Source organism: Trichomycterus rosablanca, chromosome 8 (genome assembly GCF_030014385.1).
Source record: "Trichomycterus rosablanca isolate fTriRos1 chromosome 8, fTriRos1.hap1, whole genome shotgun sequence".
NCBI lineage: Eukaryota > Metazoa > Chordata > Actinopteri > Siluriformes > Trichomycteridae > Trichomycterus > Trichomycterus rosablanca.
In genome coordinates, this window is record NC_085995.1 from 32,243,025 (window position 1) to 32,250,790 (window position 7,766).

At 38.6% G+C, this 7,766-nt stretch overlaps 1 long non-coding RNA gene across 1 annotated transcript; it reads left to right on the forward strand.

The window, feature by feature from the left end:
- LOC134319075 (uncharacterized) lies at positions 1–1,093 on the forward strand. The gene is made up of 2 exons (XR_010013460.1): positions 1–261; positions 924–1,093. It is a non-coding gene; the product is annotated as an uncharacterized LOC134319075 (long non-coding RNA).
- Positions 1,094–7,766: the final 6,673 nt, after the last annotated feature.

A 7,766-nucleotide genomic window follows, 5' to 3' on the forward strand; every position in this document is an offset into this window, starting at 1 on the left:
AGTCCCAGACTTTCCCAGTTGATGTATAAGGAAGAGAGGATGACGGAAGTTCTAGAGAGGTTATCCATGTCTCTGTCTATGTAGTCTACAAGAGTGTAACATGAGTAATACCGGCAGGACACAATTACACAGTTCCAACCACAAGTATGACTGGCTTAAACTAAAAAATTGGATTTGGATTAAAGACACAAGGCTCAGAACTGACTGAAGAACAGCCAGACACATTAATACAAACTTGAACAGGGACAAAACCTAGATAAGGTAAACACATCAGGAAAATCTAGACAAGAGTGAGGCAGCATCAAATTAATCCTTGATTAATTTACATTTTTGTAAATATCAACTGGGTCACTCAAGGAGGATGGGTCCCTATTGAGCCTGGTTCCTCTCAAGGTTTCTTCCATATCAATTTAAGGGAGTTTTTCCTTGCCACTGTCGCCTCAGGCTTGCTCAGTAGGGTTTTTGACCCAGATTACTTTAAAGCTGCTTCACAACAATTGTCTACTAAATAAGAGCATCTTAAAACATATTAACATTTATTTTCATATTTCTAAAAATACAGTGCATAAGCTGAGTAATTCAGTCAAATTAAGCTGATAAAACAAATCTTTACTTAAACATCAGCAACAAAATATAAATATGAATTTGAAAGTGAGAAGTGTAAGAGAAGAAAGGAAGGATGGAAGAAAGGTGGAGAAGGTGGAAAGAACTGCATTGAAACCTGAAGAGAAAAGTGATAGAACATACTAGAGAAAGAGGAAACTATTGAAAGGAAGAAGGGAAGAAACGAACAGAAGAACAGAGACAGTGGGACAGAGAAAAAAAATACAAATAATATAGACCAAGAGATTCAAAGAAAATAAGAGCAAAACAGTGGGAGGGTCAAAAAATGAAAGAGAATGTTTGTGTTTGCTTTTCTTAAGTTTTGCAGGAGGAGAAGATCTGCTACAGAGGAACAAGAGTTTAACATCTACTGTCTTGGCCTCCTCTAACTTCAGTCTTCAAAGTTACCCCGTCATACAGTACAATTACATTTGCTGATGTCTTGGTTTAATTAGGTTTAATTGATTTAATAAAAATGTAGCTTTATTTATTGCTTTGTGTAGTTATTTCACCTATTCCACTTAATTTGCTAAATACAAACAGCAAATGATTAAAGCTGCACACCATTTTTACCAAACTACAGTAAAACAGAACTCACAAAAAGACATGGAAACAAATAATCAATTTAAATACTGGGGTGGCACGATGGCTCGGTGGGTAGCACTGTTGCCTCACAGCAAGAAGGTCCTGGGTTCGATTCCCAGGTGGAGTGGTCTGGGTCCTTTCTGAGTGGAGTTTGCATTTCTCCCCGTGTCTGCATGGGTTTCCTCCCACATTCCAAAGACATGCAAGTCAGGTGAATTAAAGATTGTTAATTCAGAATTGTCCATGACTGGGTTTGACATTCAGGACTTGATGAATCTTGTGTAACGGGTAACTACCCGTCCTGTCAGTAATGCAACCAAAGTGTGTAAAATATGACGTTAAAATCCTAATAAATAAATAAATACATTTAGGTAATGCTTTTTAAAATGTTGATGATGAAGTCAGAAATTCAGGAACGATTTGCTTAGGGACCAGATCTGGCCCACGGGCCGCTTGCTAAATAGTCCTGCACTGCTGACTGTTTCAGAAACATTATGGTGCTTCTAACCTCAAGGGTTGCAGTCTTACTGTATAGCCCACAACAGAAGGAAGTTTATGTACACCTTAACTAACTAAATGTGACATTGCTTTTTTGCCTGCGGGTTTGTTTATACCACATACAAACACTTATCTTAATATAAACATTCAACATTATGTGACATTGTCCTAATTTAAAAGCTTTAGATAAAAACACAACCTCAACATGATCAGTGTCCTTAAATGGAAAACTACATTTATATATGATACATGTATAATTAAAAATGTCCACAAGCATTAGTGAATCTTTAAAATAATGGTAGCAGCTCACACTTAATATGCAAAGGTAACAAGATGGTGCAAAGTACAGTTACAAGAAAAGTTCTTACTTATACACTGGTCTTTTTCACAAGTAAAAATAGGTGACAAACTTACTATAAATTCTAAAAACTATCAATTTTATTTGTATAACACTTTTTACAATGGACATTTTCTCAAAGCAACTTTACAGAATCCAGGACCGACAGACCAAAAACCCCTGATGAGCAAGCCGAGAGCGACAGTGGCAAGGAAAACCACCCTTAAAGTACAGGAACAAACCTTGAGAGGAACCAGACTCAGCAGGGACCTCCATCCTCTTTGGGTGACCTGGAGAATAATTTAAATGAATAGAATTTACACAAATCATACATACACAAAATTAAATTGAACTAAATGTTATAACTAGCAAAAAAATAATTCATGATTATTCAGTCCAGTCTGTAGTGAGTTCTTGAAATTTTTGGTAAAAACACGCAAGGTTTCCGTCACATCTAGCAGGAGCAGCACTGTTGGCACGGCAGTCTCGACGTGCAGTCTTCAACCTCGGGTGGGTAAACAGGTTTCCTTCAGAACTACAGAAGATGTAGTTACAATGTGAAATCCTTAAGAGTAAAATGTCAGTTTTGCAAAGAGAAGCATGAGACTCCGGTACCCCTAATTATTACAGCATAGCTAAAAGGAAGAGCGACCAGGTAACAAAGACATGAAGGATTTAACGGGACATTAGCGCCCACCTCCCCCACCGTCATCAAACCTGAGTGATCGGACAAGAGAGGCAGAACGACAGCAACCCAGCATACCTGATCACCACAAGTTTCTATGACCTAGAGACCCCCAAGCTCTGTGCCTTTGTCTGTATTCAGGGTGGGCAGCTCTGGTCTTAGGGGCCAGAAATCAGGCACAGCCAGAAGCCAACAAAGGCCCGTAATGTGTTTATGTATTTTCTATTAAGATTATACCAAAGGTGCAAAACTTAGTGAAAACACTTGAACAAACATATAAAGTATGCTAGTTGAAGTGCAAAATGCAGCAAGAGGTGGATTGGCTGCTCTAATGGTCCCCAGGTTTAAGTAAGTGAATAAGTGACAGGATTTTTACTTCAGGGTGGGGCTGGACCCACTGAGACACAGACCAGAATCAAACTTTCCTTTTAAGTGGTTAGCAATTCTGAAGTGGTTAGCACTTCATGTCTCCTGAAGTGTAGGGTATTCATAAGCCCTCCCTGTACCAACATGATGTTTGTTTTTACAATAACTACTGATAAGGGTAATGTTTATGTACATCTCAAAACCAAAAAGACAAGTCCTCTCAGTACAGTGCACACGCAGTCATCTATTACCCAGCAGGTAGAACTCACAGCTTGCACTGTAAACTTCATCACCCATGCACACTAATGAAATGAATGGTGAGAATCCCAGTATGGAGTCCTGGAGTCCTGTTGAAAGATCTTCTAATGGCAGTTCAACTTTAATACCTTCACCCAGGTCTCAGTTGTTGCGAATGCTGGAGGCAGCAGAGGGTCGGCACTCCTCAAACCTGCACTATATTGAGGAACCATCTCCATCAATCTACAGTGCTATCAGGCAGACACCAAGGACAGACACAGTAAGTTGCTAACAGGCCTTCTAGAAAGTTGATGTCTTAATTGTCAAACATAATACACTTTGACAGATATTTACTATTGCTAATATGTTATAGTATTAGGGGTAAGATTTTGGTTGAAAACAAGTTTAAACAGACTCATCTGACCACAGAACACACTTTCACTTACTTTTGATCCATCAGAAAAAAACCCAGGCCCAGAGAACTTTTCTGCATAAAACTGACGCATTGCTTGATGCATGGCTTTCTCTTTGTGTGATAGGTTGTTTAAGGTTGCATTTCTTGATTCTGCAGACTGTGTCAAGTAACAATGCTTTTCCAAAGTATTCCTGAGCCCATGTGGCTATATGTTTTCAGAATGCTTTTATTTGTCATATTTACATACAGTGGGGTCAAAAAGTATTTAGTCAGCCACTGATTGTGCAGGTTCTCCTACTTAGAAAGATGAGAGAGGTCTGTAATTTTCATCATAGGTACACTTCAACTATGAGAGACAAAATGAGAAAAAAAAATCCAGGAAATCACATTGTAGGATTTTTAAAGAATTTATTTGTAAATTATGGTGGAAAATAAGTATTTGGTCACCCACAAACAAGCAAGATTTCTGGCTCTCACAGACCTGTAACTTCTTCTTTAAGAAGCTCTTCTGTCCTCCACTCGTTACCTGTATTAATGGCACCTGTTTGACCTCGTTATCTGTATAAAAGACACCTGTCCACAGCCTCAAACAGTCAGACTCCAAACTCAACCATGGCCAAGACCAAAGAGCTGTCGAAGGACACCAGGAAGAAAATTGTGGACCTGCACCAGGCTGGGAAGAGTGAATCTACAATAGGCAAGCAGGTTGGTGTGAATAAATCAACTGTGGGAACAATTGTAAGAAAATGGAAGACATACAAGACCATTGATAATCTCCCTTGGGGTCAAGATCTCATCCCGTGGGGTCAAAATGATCATGAGAACGGTGAGCAAAAATCCCAGAACTACACGGAGGGACCTGATGAATGACCTGCAGAGAGCTGGGTCCAAAGTAACAAAGGCTACCATCAGTAACACACTACGCTGAGAGGGACTCAAATCCTGCAGTGCCAGGCGTGTCCCCCTGCTTAAGCCAGTACATGTCAGGGCCCATCTGAAGTTTGCCAGAGAGCATATGGATGATCCAGGAGAGGATTGGGAGAATATCATGTGGTCAGATGAAACCAAAATAGAACTTTTTGGTAAAAACTCAACTCATCGTGTTTGGAGGAAGAAGAATGCTGAGTTGCATCCCAAGAACACCATACCTACTGTGAAGCATGGGGGTGGAAACATCATGCTTTGGGGCTGTTTTTCTGCAAAGGGGACAGGACGACTGATCCGTGTTAAGGGAAGAATGAACAGGGCCATGTATCGTGAGATTTTAAGCCAAAACCTCCTTCCATCAGTGAGAGCATTGAAGATGGAACGTGGCTGGGTCTTCCAGCATGACAATGATCCCAAACACACCGCTCGGGCAACGAAGGAGTGGCTCCGTAAAAAGCATTTCAAGGTCCTGGAGTAGCCTAGCCAGTCTCCAGACCTCAACCCCATAGAAAATTTGTGGAGGGAGTTGAAAGTCCGTGTTGCCCAGCGACAGCCCCAAAACATCACTGCTCTAGAGGAGATCTGCATGGAGGAATGGGCCAAAATACCAGCTAGTGTGTGCAAACCTGGTGAAGACTTACAGGAAACGTTTGACCTCTGTCATTGCCAACAAAGGTTATGTTACAAAGTATTGAGTTGAACTTTTGTTATTGACCAAATACTTATTTTCCACCATAATTTACAAATAAATTCTTTCAAAATCCTACAATGTGATTTCCTGGATTTTTTTTTCTCATTTTGTCTCTCATAGTTGAAGTGTACCTATGATGAAAATTACAGACCTCTCTCATCTTTCTAAGTAGGAGAACCTGCACAATCAGTGGCTGACTAAATACTTTTTGACCCCACTGTATACAGGTGTACAGTACATCGAAATTCTTTCTTCGCATATCCCAGCTTGTTTTGGAAGCTGTGGTCAGAGCGCAGGGTCAGCCATTGTACGGTGCCCCTGGAGCAGAGAAAGTTAAGGGCCTTGCTCAAGGGCCCAACAGTGGCTGCATAGCAGAGCTGGGATTTGAACTCTTAACCTTTTAGTTTAGCATGTAGCATGCAACTTTGTCTCAGGGTTTTAAGGTCACACACTTTCAACAGTGGTTTCCAGCCTTGACATAAACCAACTGAGATATTTCTGGATTCTCTGAATGTTCAACAATATTATGTACAGTAGATGGTAAAAAAAAAAAAACTCAATTATTTACAATTTTGTATTAAGAAATATTCTTTTTGAACTTGATGACTATTTTCTCATGAACTTTGGTACAAAGTGGTAAGCCACAACCCATTATTGCTTGTAAAGGTTGAGCCTTTGTTGGATCCTTCTTTTATACCCAGTCATGATTCCCCCACCTGTTACCAGTTCACCTACTTATTGTGGGATGTTTAAAAGCATAAATTTATACATAAATATTTAACTTAAAATTTAACTTTTCACACTTACTTTTCATCCTGTGTCCCAACTTTTGGAGTGTGTTGCAGGCATCAAATTGTGTTACAAAGAACTTGATCAGGGAAACATTGGAAATCTTTTCTTTTACTTTTGCCAGTTAAAAAAATAACAAATTACAGATTCTTCTTTTTAATGAATTTTACAAAATGTCCCAACGTCTTTGGAAATTTAAAGCAAACTTTAATAAAAGTATAAAAACATGCTGGCTTGTTTTACATTTCTTGTGCTAGACAATGGAAGTGGTAGCTCTGTGGTTAAGGTATTGGACTGTTGATTAAAAGATCATTATTATTTCCTTCTCCTTGACTAATCCAGGTCCCAGAGCAGCCAGAGCAAAAAAAGCTCTCAGGTTCACAGTCTTCTCTTCACAGCCGGAGCGCAGGTATTTCTCAAACATTTACATTAATGAAATCTGTGTTTGTTTGATAGAAAATAATGTAATAAAGGATAATTAGGGTTATCTAATTTTTGCCCAACATTTAATATGATGCTTAAACTAAATGGCCAGTCCAGATTCCCTTTTTTCTATGAATAGATTAGCACATTCTCCCTGTTTCTCTGTGGGTTCTCTCTGAGTACCCCAAACAATCATGAACAAGTGGAACTGGTTACTATAAATTGCCATAGATGTGAGCGGGCGAGTAAATAAATTAGTGTGTGAGTGAATTGCACTGCAGTGGGTTTGCCCCTGTTCATGGTGTGTTCTTGCCCTTCACCCAGTGTAATAGGGCACCTTATTAAAAAAACTATTACCACTACTACTACATTTTCAATGTAGTTTTATTTATTAACACCTCTAATAGAGCTACAACTTCATATTCTCATTTTAAGAAGAGTTTTGGGGTGTGAATCCTAAGCTTTATCCACAGGGTTCACATCTAACCCAGTTGTATTTCATGTTTAGTTTGGAATCTTTATATTATAATATGTTGTAGTAATAGTGTTAATGTAATCTGATGATAAATCTCACTTATTTTTTATTGGTATACTTGTCTTGGACTGAAGAAAGTAGTGATGCAGAGGCCTCTCCTCGAGACAAAGAACAGAGGAACCCTAAAGGAAGTAAGGACTTCTGTGTGAAAAACATAAATCATGCATCGTTTGGTCGCAGAGAAATAGAAATTGCAGAGCAAGGTACAGTGCTACAGTACTATTGACTTTAAAGGTTCAGTATTTGTTGTCTGTATACAGTTCACGTCAAACATTTACATACACTTGCTAGGGGCATGCATGTCTTCAATTATTTCAGCAACTGTTTTTTCTGTGACTTAATAATTGGAAGGATTTATGAAGTTGAGTTATTTAATAATTCTTTTTTAATAATTAGGCTCATAAACAGTTAAAGAAACATTTGCAAAAGCTGCTGGATCAAAAAAATATGCATACAGCTGTAGATTTTTTTATTTCTAGTAAATTCAGAAGTAAAATTATTATTAATTAACTTGATTCTTGGGGGAGGAGTAAAAAAGTATGTTTCAATAGTCACAGAAAAATAGTAAAATCCCAAGCATAAAATGCTTGTTCCTTACAAGTGTCTACAAACTTTTGACTTTAATTGTAACTGTCTGTGTGCTGATGTTGGTCCTTGTGCTTTATTTTGGTGAAG